Source organism: Lycorma delicatula, chromosome 13 (assembly GCF_047948215.1).
Source record: "Lycorma delicatula isolate Av1 chromosome 13, ASM4794821v1, whole genome shotgun sequence".
Lineage (NCBI taxonomy): Eukaryota > Metazoa > Arthropoda > Insecta > Hemiptera > Fulgoridae > Lycorma > Lycorma delicatula.
In genome coordinates this window covers 25,648,900-25,664,208 of record NC_134467.1, presented here as the reverse complement: position 1 = coordinate 25,664,208, position 15,309 = coordinate 25,648,900, and the positions used below count along the sequence as shown (strand labels likewise).

Here is a 15,309-nt window from a genome sequence, read left to right as displayed (position 1 = left end):
CAAAAATTACAATAATTCATTGATAATAAAAAAACAAAAATGGAAAATATTTTTAGGGAAATAAAATTGGAAGTAAAATAAAATAAAAATAATAGATTTAATGAAACATTTGATTATTTAATATTAATTGAAAATTATAGTTTAGAATCGTATTATTTGTGGAATGTCTTTGCACATTTTTATAAAAATTGTATATTTATTTATTTTTTTAAATATTTAGTTTAATTATTTCCCAGAAAAATAAAACACATTTTTCAATTGTATTCGATTTAAAATTAATGTTGAAAATATTTTTCACTTGTGTAATATGCACAAGATTTCTGTTGCGTCGTAGAAATAAAAGTTAATAATAAACTATTCCGTTTACTGAACTCCTGTTTACTAGTTACAAATATTAATTTTGACCTTCGGAATAGAATAATCAGTTTTTAATATTTGATTATTTGGTAAAAAATTAAGCTAAAGACTAATCAAAGAAGTTTAAATTAATATTTCAGGTAAGATTGTTGAATTAATAATTGTATAAATATTTGATGTTAATAAAATTAATATTTTAGCAACTGTTTAAATGCTCACTTTTATTAAAATCGTATCTCACTTTCAAATGAAATAAGTTTAAATGAAGTGGAGCAAAAATGTGTATATGTAATTTAACTGAACAGGAAACGGGTGACTGCAGCCGTTTTTCTGGATGTGGCCAAGGCCTTTGACAAAGTTTGGCATAGCGGGCTGCTTTATAAGCTAGCGCGATCGGCGATCCCGTACCGCTATGTCAGACTGATGCGGTCATATCTGCTAGACCGACATTTTGTCGGCGCGTAGGGGAAACGATTTCCTCTACCAGAGAAATAGCCGCTGGGGTTCCCCAAGGAGCAGTACTTTCCCCGTTCTTGTACACCTTGTACGTGAACGATATGCCGCTGTCGGAAGGGGTCAAAACGGCCCTTTACGCAGACGACACGGCATATTTCTACGAATCCGCAAATATGGATTACGCGGTCCGGAGGCTCCAAAGGCAGCTGGACTTAGTGGAACCGTGGCTCGACATGTGGAGAATCAGGGTCAACGGTGAAAAATCGGTGGCCGTGATGTTCACATGCAAGACACGAAAACCGACCAGAGAGCTGGAAATCTCAGGGGAGAAAATCCCTTTTGAGAAAACAGTTAAGTACCTGGGGGTGGTGTTGGACAGGCGGCTTACCTTCGGCGAACATGTAAATTATGCGACCCGGAGGGCTAAGGCCGCCAGAGCCTCGCTATACCCAGTGCTGAACAGTGCCAGCCCGTACCCACTGGCAACTAAGCTCCTCATTTTTCGGCTATACGTACTGCCGATTCTAACATATGCTTACCCGGCATGGGGGGCAGTGTTGAGCTCCTCGCTTCAAAAGAAGATCGAGGCCGTCCAAAACATCGCGTTGCGGACGATCTTTGGAGCTCCGTGGTTCGTCAGGAACGCCACTCTCCGATCTGATGCGAGATTTCAATCCGTGTCCGAGGTGGGGGTGGCGCAGGCGCGCAGACTGTTCGGGAGAGCGGCTGTGTCCGAACACAGTCATCTTCGGGACATCTGCCGAGAGGACCCAACTCCGACAGTTGTAAGGAAGCGGCCTCACGCCGTACTGGACGAACCACCGTGATGGTGCGGTGCGGTAGCCGAAAATCGACAAACCAGGCTTAGGGGCCTCCATATCGCATGAGCCATAAACGGAATAGTGCGTCAGACGCGTTTCCGGGGTCGCGAGTGAAAAGTTTTCGCGAGTTATATAGTTTGAAGACGTCAAACACGGTAAGTCGCGCATAAAACAAAAACGCGGTCTAAATTTAAAAAAAAAACTTACAGTAAGACAAATTATCCCAGCAATTGCGACTCCTCCGGAAAAGGGGACGCATTGCTCCCTCCTTATAGCTAGTGCCCCGTTGTGGCGTATTCCTGCTAGCCTATTAAAGAGTTAGCACCGAAAGGACTTCAGTGGACGGTCTGAAGGGGAATTACGTCGGGAGGACAGGCTTTATAAGCCTAGCCTTCCGCGGTCGGCCCATGAAATGGGTTCGATAACGCTGGTTTAACAACGGATTGGAATGCAATTAAATCCGTCTTAAATTCACTAAAATAATAATAGACAAAACTTGAAAAATTAGATCCGAGATTAAAAAAATAACCCTTTTAAAAACAAGCCCGATTAGAATGATCCAGCAGCAAGGGACTCTGTCCAGGTTCTGCGATAAAGTAGGGAGTAATAGACTCCTGCCAACTTTGCATTCCATTCCATGTAATTTAATAGACGTACAAGGAAGTCCACATCAGATTTTTTTTTAAGAATATATTTATAATTTTTAAATCGATATTTGTTGCTAAAAATGTTATTTTACAAACTTATTTCTGTGTAAATGCATGACGTAATTTTTTTATACTGAATTCTACAGCGTGTACCGAAAGTTGCTGTGCACTAAAGTTATGGAAGTTTAATGACGTAACTTTCTTAATTATTACATTGTATTTTTGTATCGTTATTTTATAGAAAAGAATATTACAATAACTGGAATAGTTTACAAAAGGTGTTGAAAATGACCTCCTCTAACAACAATACAACACTACACACCTTTCAGTTTATTTTCAAATACTTTAACTAGTTGATGTACTGGGATATCTCGTACGTATGCCGTTATTGCGGTTTTTTGTTCGACAATCATGCGTGGTCTGTTGAGATACACTGCTTGATTCGCTGCTCCCCCGTAGAAAGAAATCTGGAGAAATCAGATCGGGCGATCGTGCAGGCTACAACCCCCTCGAAATAATTCGTTTACCAATGACATTCGAAAAAAAAAAAACATTTAGCCATTGATCTTTTTGGAAACAACCATGAAGATTTCCTTCCACTTTTTGTTAACTAACTAATGATATTTGTAAAAACAGCACAATAACGATCACTATTAACTATATTTTCAAAAAGATTGGACCCACAATACGCGTTCTATTCACACCGACCAAGACTTCAATTTTGCTTCGTGTAAAAAATTTTCGTGTAATTCATGGGGATTAATTTTCGATTCCAATCGTGTATTTTGTTAATTAGTATACCTTCCCAGATGAAAACACACTTCATCTGTAAAAAAAAAAACGTTACGTCGAGGATTCCTACGGAATTTTAATCAATAAAACGTTTAAACCATTGAAAATAACTGAGTTTTTTGGCATGATCTTTAGGTTTCAATTCTTGAACACAAATTATACTGTAGGTAAGAAGTATCAGTTCTTTTCTAACAGTTTTATGTACGGTTGCAAGTCCGATATCTTCTTTTTTTTGTTTAATCTCTGCATCCCCAGTTAAGTATTGCTTCAGAGGATGAGATGAATGATTTGTAATGTGTGTGAATATGCCATGACTTACCGGGATTCGAACCCGGGACCTCCGGGTAAAAGGCCGAGACGCTACCATTTGCGCTACGGAGGTCGGCAAGTCCGATATATTGGTTTTATGCCAACTTACGCATGATGAAGTTTTGGCTATATCTTATGAAATATCAATTAGCAACTGTTCGTTTAATTTAGATGGTCTTCCACTTCGATCATCGTCTTCAACAAAGCTATTGCTCGAAATTTTTCGATAAACGTTCAAACTGCATTGTGATGAGGAACAGGATTATTTGAAAACTTTTCAGAAAACTTGTACTTCACTAAACATCAATATACTTGTCACTCCAAGAAATACGAATTCGACGAGAAAAATGCGTTCCTCTTCTGGAAGAACCGTTACGTTTCTAGCAACTATCGATTCCGTTAATCGAAACAACATGAAACGAAACGAAGCATGTTCAATCATATCTTACGACGTATTGGTTTATTACCGAACAACTCCCAACGAACCAACAAAGTAACCAACCTAACGCCAAAAAAATAGATTACACCACATAATTCTGAAGTATACTGCCCAGCAAGTCTCCGAACGTACTGTATCTATGGGTTATAAATATAACTAAAAATTATACTATTAAGTTATGTTTTATTTTTACGTTATTTTTTATGTTTCATACAAAACTGAAATAGAAGAAGTTGTATTTATTTATTACTTCAATTTTTCTCTGGTTGTGTATCTGTTTAGAATATTTGTTCTGAAAGTGGGCGATAACGCCCCTTTGTGAGCGCTAGAAGCCTTCAAGGAGAAGGCCCACAGAAAATTGGGGGCGTTCAGGCGGTCTAGATAAGCGATCGCTACCTACCGAGCTGGTCTAGTGGTCAACTCGTCATCACAAATCAGCTGATTTCAAAGTCGAGAGTTCTAAGGTTCAAATCCTAGTAAAGGCAGTTACTTTTATACGGATTTGAATACTGGATCGTGGATACCGATGTTCTTTGGTGATTGGGTTTCAATTAACCACTCATCTCAGAAATGGTCGTCCTGAGACTGTACACGACTACATTTTACTTACACTGATATATCATCCTCATTTAACCTCTGAAGCAATACCTGACGGTGATTTCCGGAGGCTAAATAGGAAAAAAAGGAAGGTGATGGCTGATTAAAAAAAAGGAAAAATTATTTTTTCCTGATATTTCAAACTAAAATTAAGTACCTACTACACTAGTACAATAAATTAAAGGGACACCAATATTTTATGATAAAAAATGATTGTGTTCAAACTACTACAACTTTGCACCCAAGAAGCTTAGAGAGAAGAATAAAAAAAATATATTAAAGCTTGAATACTCTATTTTTTGACAGTATACTTAAGATTTCAAAAATCATCAAAAAAAGAAAATCAATGGGAAGAAAAGTTTTAAAAATATGAAAGTTTTTCTTCGTGTTGGATGGAACATATCGGGGAAACATTATTTCAGTCCACTGCATAAAAATCGTTTAAAAGCTTAAGATTTTAGCTTTTATTTTTTTTTTTATGTCTACGATTTTTCTGAACCGAAATATTCAACTTTTAAGAGAAAAAGCTACTTTTGTGTTTAATGTTGCATATCTACAGATCTAAGCAACGTATTGATACAAATCAATATGAATTATTATCCTTCAACAACGACGACTTGTTTGTTTACTGCCAATACGTGGAGAACCTCTACGGCGATTTCAAAGAATGATTCTAGGACATTTTGAAATATGGACATACTAGACTGTGTGTTGGATCGTTTTTCAAATTTCAACACAACAGGATTATCCCAGTTAGAAGAACAACTAATAGAACTGATTAAAAACGAAAAAATAAAATTCAAGGACTACCAAAAATTTTGGTTGCGAAAGCCAATCCCGCAACTGTACCCTGGATTATAGTCGATTGTTCAACGATTTATGATAGTATTCCCATCGTCGTTTGACGATGGGAATTTGTCTGAAAGTGGATTAATGCTGTAGCAACGTTGCTAACAAAAAAGAATAATCGGCTACATGTTACCGAACGCGGCGACTTATGGCTGTTTTTAAGTAAATACGAGCCTGATATTAACAAACTCGTTCAAGAACATCAGATTCATCCTTCAAATTTATCTAATTGTAATTTTTCAATTGAAAACTTTGTTTTAATTATTGTTTTGCTATAATGAATATCACTATTGTTGCTATATAACTACGAGGGATATCTCTAAAGTAAAGACCGCGAGGAAATTTCTCTCCTTAAGGTTGGCGAACCTATGTCATTCATGGCCACGCTAGTAAACGTACACAATGCATTGTTGTCTATAACTTGTAGCGTAGCAGTATCTTTGATTACGAGTACTAAGTTATTACGTTATAAAATGAAGAGGAAAATCGATGTTGCCGCCGACTGTGAAATACGTCGAATATTAAACTAAATTTTTAAACTATCAAAAGGTTAAGCCGGCTGAAATTCATAGACAGTTGGTTGCTGTGTATGGTGATAATGCAATGAATGAAAGAAACGTCCGAAAATGGTGTGAAAAGTTTAGAAATAACAAAATTAATGAGCATGATGAAAAAGGTTCGGGGAGGCCATCGAAAATCACCGAGGAACTTTTTGAAACGCCTAGATGATGAAATTAGAAAAGATCATTGCTCAACGATTTCCAACCTGGCCCTTCTTTTTTCTGATGTTTCAAAAGCTGTTATCGATCTCATTGTTCATGACTATTTAGGTATCAGAAAGATATACGCACGTCTTAACGGAACGTCACAAAAAATTCCGAATAGAATTTGCTTTCGAATTTTTGATACGATACACAGAAAAAGGTGATGAGTTATTTAATTTGATTGTTACCGGTAAAGAAATATGGATTTCGTATTACACACCAGAGAGAAAACGGAATTCAACTGAATGGCGTCATCCTCAATTATCAACCAGACCAAGAAAGGTCAAGCCACAGCCATTTGGATGCAAACTGATGACCAAAGTCTTTTAGAATCGATTTGGCATATTGCTGATTGATTTCATGCCTCGTGGAATGTTTATAAATGCAGAAGCCTACTGCGAAATTCTACGTACGTTACGGTGTACCATTCAAAATGTCGGCGACGTGGGTGGTTGACCAACGGCGCCGACAGTGTCGTCCTGCTGCATGATAATGCACGACCACATCTTGTGAATCCGACACGTGATTTATTGAGAACATTTGGATGGGAAATTTACGATTACTTACCATATAGTTCGGACTTAGCTCCTTCGAAGTATCATTTTTTTTTCGGAAAATTGGAAGAATTTTTGAGTGATAAGCAATTTGCGGGTGATAATGAACTTAAAAATGCTGTTAATCGGTAACTAAATGGACTTAGCGGCAGAAAAATACAAGGAAGGTATATTGAAGCTGGTGTATCGCTACGATAAATTTCTTAATAGATGTGGCAATTATGAAGAGAAGTATAATAAGGTATGTAGTTTAAGGGAAATAATTTTCACAATAAATTTTTTCACAATAAAGCGATCTTTAATTATTTTGAAAGGAATTTTAATAAAAATACTGTCAAATATGATTAAATATGCGTTTTTACTAGTCTCATTTAAAATATAAGTTTCAACTCATAAATAGGATATGCTACGTTTAAAAGGAGGAGAGTGGAAGAAGTGTTAGGAGAAGACCAATTTGGTTTCAGGAAAAGTATAGGGACAAGGGAAGCAATTTTAGACCTCAGATTAATAGTAGAAGGAAGATTAAAGAAAAAAAAACCGACATACTTGGCGTTTATAGACCTAGAAAAGGCATTCGATAACGTAGACTGGAATAAAATGTTCAGCATTTTAAAAAAGTTAGGGTTCAAATACAGAGATAGAAGAACAATTGCTAACATGTACAGGAACCAAACAGCAACAGTAATAATTGAAGAACATAAGAAAAAAGCCGTAATAAGAAAGGGAGTCCGACAAGGATGTTTCCTATCCCCGTTACTTTTTAATCTTTACATGGAACTGGCAGTTAATAATGTTAAAGAACAATTTAGATTCGGAGCAACAGTACAAGGTGAAAAGACAAAGATGCTACTATTTGCTGATGATATAGTAATTCTAGCCGAGAGTAAAAAGGATTTAGAAGAAACAATGAACGGCATAGATGAAGTCCTACGCAAGAACTATCGCGTGAAAATAAACAAGAACAAAACAAAAGTAATGAAATGTAGTAGAAATAACAAAGATGAACCACTGAATGTGAAAATAGGAGGAGAAAAGATTATGGAGGTAGAAGAATTTTGTTATTTGGGAAGTAGAATTACTAAAGATGGACGAAGCAGAAGCGATACAAAATGCCGACTAGCACAGGCGAAACGAGCCTTCCGTCAAAAATATAATTTGTTTACATAAATAATTAATTTAAACCTCAGGAAAATATTTTTTAAATTATATGTTTGGAGCGTAGTATTATATGGAAGTGAAACTTATACGATCGGAGTATCTGAGAAGAAACGGTTACAAGCTTTTGAAATGTGGTGCTAAAGGAGAATGTTAAAAATCAGATGGGTGGATAAAGTGACAAATGAAGAGGTATTGCGACAAATAGATGAAGAAAGAAGCATTTGGAAAAATATAGTTAAAAGAAGAGACAAACTTATAGGCCACATACTAAGGCATCCTGGAATAGTCGCTTTAATATTGGAAGGACAGGTAGAAGGAAATAATTGTGTAGGCAAGCCACGTTTGGAATATGTAAAACATTGTTAGGAATGTAGGATGTAGGGGGTATACTGAAATGAAACGACTAGCACTAGATAGGGAATCTTGGAGAGCTGCATCAAACCAGTCAAATGACTGAAGACAAAAAAAAAACCGTTTAAAAACAATAATTGCAATTGCTGTTTTTAAGCGTGCATCTTAAAACAGCAATTATTATTTTTAACAGATGGTAAGTTAAAAATTTTGCTGGGCGCTAGAAAATTTTTGAATTCAATATGGGCGGTGGGCAAAAATGTTTGAGAATCAATGGTTTAGAGTTGCATATGAACGATTTTAACGATTGCTTTTTAAGAATAAATTTGGTAAAATTTACGTTTGAAATTTAAGTAGTGTACTATTTTTTAACTTTTAACATATACATATGTAAACTGTTCTCCCATGAATAAAAATAGATTTTTGGCATTTACTTCTCAGGATGTACGAAACAAACAAAGTAATAAAGAGAAGTACATAAAAAAAAAAAACATAGATACTATTTTTTAGTGATTTTTCTTTTAATTACACATTCAAAATTAATTTTTACAAAAAAATTTATATCGGACAAAAATTATAAAATATAATCTTAAATAAAAATTAAATAAAATGTTTAAAAGAATATATATTTTTTAAATATTTTTATTTATAATCGCGTCAACAATCCAAATTATTAGCTATTTATCAGGGTAAAACTGTACCGATAAAGTATAATCTTGAACAAACTGTGGTTGACTATTCCTGAAATGTAGGGTTCATTGAAATCCAACCACTAAAGAACTATAACCTATAATATTATAATATCTATAATCTAATATTCAAATCCGTATAAAAGGAACTATCTTTATTAGCATAGCTGAGAACTTTTTACTTTGAAATCAGCTGATATACGACGACGAGTTTACCACTACATTAATTCGGATTTGAATACTAGATCGTGGATACCGGTGTTCTTTCGTGGTTGGGGTTAAATTAACAACACATCTCAGAAATGGTCAACCTGAGACTGTACAAGACTACACTTCATTTACATTGATACATATCATCCTGACGGTGGTTCCAGAGGCTAAACGGGTGAATTAAAATCTTTTCAATAGGTCAGTGTTAATTTATTAATAAAATGTTAATGAAAACATAATATTAACCATTATTTATACATATATGTTATCCGAAAAAAATTTCATATTTTTAATTTAAAAATATGGGTATTTTTATCGTTTAAAAAATAATAAATTCGAAAATATTAACGCTTTGTAATGTTCCAGGAAGAGGAATACGCTTTTTATTCGCGCGCACGCGCGAAGTATCACTCGCTTTTTCACCCACCGATTTTATTGAAACTTTACAAACCTTTCAATGAACGGTAAAAAGAATTTTATGAAAATTTCAACTTTCTAGAATTTATAAAAACAAAATTGCGGCTTTAAAATAAAAATATCAATATTACATAAATTACATTTTTTTTATTTATTACAAAATATCTCATAAAAAAATATTAAAAATAGCTTATGTATTGTTAAAAAGCTGTTTAAATTAAATAAAACAAGTTAATAATTATAGCCTTGTTTCATTTTCCTGTGTAAAAATATTTAATTGTTAAAACGGGTTTTACAACTGAAAAAAAGAGTTAAATGTTGTGCATGGGCCATTGAATTTAACAATCTAGCAGAGTCCATATGATATTTCAGAGCTGAATTCCCTGATGTTGATTCACCAACTAAAATATCAATTTCTAAACGGAAGTGTTTTTGTTGGAAACTGAGAGTGTAGTGAAAAAATACTGCTGATCTACTGATAAAGGAAAAAAGGAACTGTTGTATACTTCATTACTAAAATCTCCAGGTAAACCTAATTCGGTGAGAAAAGTTTTTTTAGATACTGGTATACCAAAATCGACTGTCCAAATAATTCGGAAAAAAAAAATAAAAAAGAAGATTTTGTAAACGTGTCTTTTATTTGCCTACAAATTAAGCATGGACTTCTACTGTGTTGTTTATAAGGAACTTGTGACGTCTTGTCATTTAATTATATCTAGTTGTAGGTTTTTATCCCTTTTGTCATTTTCTGTTAATCCTGTAGGATTTTAGGTCCATCATGACTAGTTAGATTTAAAAAAATATGACGCCTAGAAATACTAGGAGTACGCCCAGGGGGGTATACTAGGAGTATGTCAGACAAACGTGTGTTTCCCACGCAGGAACTGCCTGGGAAACACACGTTTGTCTGGCGAAAAAAACAAGGTTGCCAGGGGTTGAATCGTGGACGCGTGTAGGATCAAGGGAGGTAGCCTCAACGTTGAAGTCGTTTTTAGTCCATCCACATGCAAGAGTGGTTAAATTGGGGCGCTTCGATGAATCATTGAGGACCCTCAAGGTATGTGAGATAGGCGCGCGATTCGGGAGGAGTATGCGTGGGGTGCATACCCGGACTCTGATTACGGTTTAGGGACGGGAAGGGTAGCCTTTCTGGGAAGAGGCGTCGTGGCCACCAGAAGTGGTGGTCATGATGTCCCAATGAACCAGGACGGATCCCGATGGGTAGGACAGCAATGTTAGCTGCATGCAGAGGCTGGGTTAATCTGCAGCCACATCACTCAGGGCCGACTGAGGCAGCGTCTTCTAGGCGATTTCCGGTTGCCCCTGACTGGTTAAAAAGGTCCGAAAAAAATAGATATGGTATGCCAAAATCGACTGTCTAAAGAATTGAAAAAAAGAAAAAAGAATTTTTTTTAAAAGCCACTTGGTTCATAATCTTTTGCAACATGACCTAGATAGGAGAGTTAAGATTTCTTAGCGTATTATTGAACATCATGAAGTCGATTCAGACTTGCATGAAAGACCATTCTGAAAACCCCCTTTTTGGGATTTTTTAAGGGGCTCGACGGTACATGGTGGTTAACATCCGGCTTAACAAACAATACGACTGTTAGTGTATGTATGACACGACTGGTTGCATCTGCGTCTTGTTACTTGACTAAAATAAAAGTAATTAAAAATAAAAAATCTGATGTGGACATCACATGACTTCCTTGTACGCCTATTAAATTATATACACTTTTTTTTTAAATGAAAAGTACATAGAATTTTATTTTATTAATAACTTATTTGTTATTATTGAATTATAATTTATTTTAAAACTTTTTTACAATCTTTTTTTTTTTTTTTTTTTTGTCTTCAGTCATTTGACTGGTTTGATGCAGCTCTCCAAGATTCCCTATCTAGTACTAGTCGTTTCATTTCAGTATACCCTCTACATCCTACATCCCCAACAATTTGTTTTACATACTCCAAACGTGGCCTGCCTACACAATTTTTCCCTTCTACCTGTCCTTCCAATATTAAGGCGACTATTCCAGGATGCCTTAGTATGTGGCCTATAAGTCTGTCTCTTCTTTTAACTATATTTTTCCAAATGCTTCTTTCTTCATCTATTTGCCGCAATACCTCTTCATTTGTCACTTTATCCACCCATCTGATTTTTAACATTCTCCTATAGCACCACCATTTTACAATCAGAGGTTAATAATAATTATTCATGAATCAATATTTAAATTAAAAAAAAGTTAAAAAAAAGAGATGAATTCGGATTTGATCCGTCATGCCTTCCACTTGTAAGATCCAAATATTTTATTAATTAAAATATTATTTAACTGTGACTCTCCGTTGAAAATATATACCACTTATTATATATCGTTGAAAAGCTCTCAATTAGGATGCATATTACTGCAGTTAAGAAAAAATCCAAAATCAATTGTTTTTTATTTTGGACCTTTTTCGACACTTTTGGTCCAACAGTTTGCTCATCAAAAGGTGAGGTGAACAACTAGATATTACAACAGTCCTAAATCCAAAATTTCAATATCCTACAACTAATCATGTATGAGTTACGCGAGGTTACGTATGTACAGACGTCATGCCAAAACTAGTCAAAATGTATTCGGGGATGGTCAAAATGGATATTTCCGTTGAAATCTTAAAATCGAAACACAATAGTTTCTTTATTCCTTTATTTAGTACAAGGAAATAAAAATAAGAATCTAAGGTAGGTTACTTTCTAGTGGCATTTGTCGAGTAACGATAACTGGATAAAATACATTTTTACTTGGCTAGTTGGAAAGGGCGAATGAAGTGAGCACTGACCGGCTTAATATTCCTCTGATCGAAAGGGGAGATTTAAGTAACCATGTAGCGCAGGAGAATCAGCGACGGCTGACTTGTGTGTGTGTGTGTGTGTGTGTGTGTGTGTGTGTGTGTGTGTGTGTGTGTGTGTGTGTGTGTATGTGTATGTGTGTGTGTGTGTGTGTGTGTGTGTGGGTGGGTGGGTGTGGGTGTGTGTGTGTGTGTGTGTGTGTGTGTGTGTGTGTGTGTGTGTGTGTGTGTGTGTGTGTGTAGAACAACATGTAATTCAAAATTAACATCGAGCAAAAACTACTCAAAATAAATTGATGAAAATTTATGAGCATGATCCTACGATTAAGTTCAAATTAAACAAAGGATTTTTTTAGAAATTCCGAATTTAAAAGGTTAAAAATGGAGTAAAAATGAACGGTATAAATGAAAATAACAAAATGATTTTCAGTGTATGTAATCTTCAGGTAAATATCTAAAAATATATTTTTATAATTTTCTATAATTCGATCTTGAAAGAGAAAAAAAATTTCGAACAATGCTAGCAAATATTCCTCATTTCTAACTATACTAAACGAGATATTCATTTCATTTTTCCTTGTAAATATTCTTCAGTTATATATTTAAAAAAACCATTTTCGTAAATTTTTGAATTTAAGTTTATTAAGAAATGCGACAGTGTACGGCGTGGCGGCTCAACCAATGCTACCATAGTTACTGTACGTGTAACGCGACTGACTGTAACTGCCTCCGGTTACTTAACTAAAAAACATGAAATAAAAATAAAAAGTTGACCGTGACTGGGTAACGCAAGTTACCATATAACGCGGTCGAATCCGGAATTGGATACAGTGAATTTTGTTGGAAATTATACAAATTTCATCATACAAAAAAATTTGTCATTTATTTTATAAAATGGGTAACTGAAGAAATATAACTTTAATTTTTGCAATTGTTATATTTGTTATTTTCAATATATGACAATAAAATTGTAAATAAGTTAACAATATTGTTTTTGGTTAAATAATGAATTAATTCATCACAGAAGTTTACAAAAAAAAAATCCCTTTCGGTACACTGGAAGGCGTAGGTAGGTCACCGATGCTAAGTAGGAGATAAAAAAGATTTCCATTTTAAAGTTACGAAAAACTTCAAATTTACTCAATACGACACAATGATTGCATGTGAAAAAAGTTTCACATGTTCAGCATATGACAAGCCCCATCTTCTTACAATTTGAGCAATATTTTGGTCGTCCTTTACCGTAAGGGTTGGTCATTTAAAAAGTTGTTACAGACAAAAGTTTTAGGTAATATTTAAAGGACTAACGATCACTTTAAACCGTTATGATACTGTGCCTGTTAAGGGAGGTATGATTTTTTTTTGTCTTCAAAATTTTTTTTTCCACCCCTGGGTCAATGGTTAGTGACATAAAAAAACTTTAGTTAGATAAGTTTTAGGATCTTATCAAAATAATAGTAGGAACTTTAAACCAATTCGCAATTTTTTTAAATAAAAATGTTACACCGAATTTAATTTTTTCGTTTTTTTTATTGATTTAGTCATCCCTTGTCGTAAGGGTTGATCATATCAAAACTTGATTCAGAAAAAAGTTTTAAGTAATATTTAGAGGACTAACGATAACTTTAAATCGATTCTATACTTGCCTATTAAGGGAGGTATTTTGTTTTCGAAATTCCATTTTTTCCACCCCCTGAGGGAATAGTTGGTGATATTCTAAAACTTTAATTAAATAGGTTTTAGGCCCTTATCTAAAAAATAGTAGGAACTTTAAACGACTTCGTTATTTTATTTAAGAAGAAAGTTATAGCGATTTTATTTTTTCGTAAAAGGCTCCCCCCCCCCCCCATTTCCAACACTATGCTCCGATTATCGAACTCGACCGAGATTTTTGGTCGTTTTATGAAAGTGATTGGCGCAAAATTAATGCAGTTATCATGTCTACAAAAAAGTGAAATATATGGGAGATGTGAAACGCGAAGATATGTCAAAATTTTCCTGAAGTCGAATTATGGTACCCATTAAAATAGAGAGCTTTCTTATGAAATCTGCGTAAAAGTTTGTAAATGAAAATATGAAAATAGAAATTTATAGCTTATAAAAAATTCCATACCTGATTGGGATTCAAACCCGGGACTTCCAGTTTAATTTAATTAAATTATTCTAAGCTTTATCATAAATTATAACATAAAAATTCCGCATATCGCATAAATCTATATTTAATCATAATTAAATGGTGTGATGGAATTTGGATTATATTCTTAAAAAAAAAAAAAATAATAAATAAATAAAAATGTATATTCTATTTCTTATCCCCAGGTATTTTTTTACACTAGGGAAATTTAATTAAAAAAAAAAAAACAATGTACTTAATCATAATTACATAATTGAACGGAGCAGGATCGATATAAAATGCCGAATAGCACAAGCTAAACGAGCCTTCAGTAAGAAATATAATTTGTTTACATCAAAAATTAATTTAAATGTCAGGAAAAGATTTTTGAAAGTATATGTTTGGAGTGTCGCTTTATATGGAAGTGAAACTTGGACGATCGGAGTATCTGAAAAGAAAAGATTAGAAGCTTTTGAAATGCGGTGCTATAGGAGAATGTTAAAAATCAGATAGATGGATAAAGTGACAAATGAAGACGTATTGCGGCAAATAGATGAAGAAAGAAGAATTTGGAAAAATATAGTTAAAAGAAGAGACAGACTTATAGGCCACATACTAAGGCATCCTGGAATAGTCGCTTTAATATTGGAAGGACAGGTAGAAGGAAAAAAATTATGTAGGCAGGCCACGTTTGGAATATGTAAAACAAATTGTTAGGGATGTAGGATGTAGAGGGTATACTGAAATGAAACGGCTAGCACTAGATAGGGAATCTTGGAGAGCTGCATCAAACCAGTCAAATGACTGAATACAAAAAATAAAAAATAAAAAAATAATTGAACGGATATTAAACAAATTTCCAAGAAAAAATTCGTGTATAGAAATAATTCATATATATATATGGTCACGATCATGAGTTAAACTAAATTAATTTAAATCTATTATATAAATACT

General features: G+C 34.3%; 1 protein-coding gene across 5 annotated transcripts in view; it reads right to left on the bottom strand.

Moving 5' to 3' along the window:
- Positions 1 to 15,309, bottom strand: part of tn (tripartite motif containing protein thin) — a 285,381-nt gene that overhangs the window by 182,297 nt on the left and 87,775 nt on the right. The window lies entirely within an intron of this gene.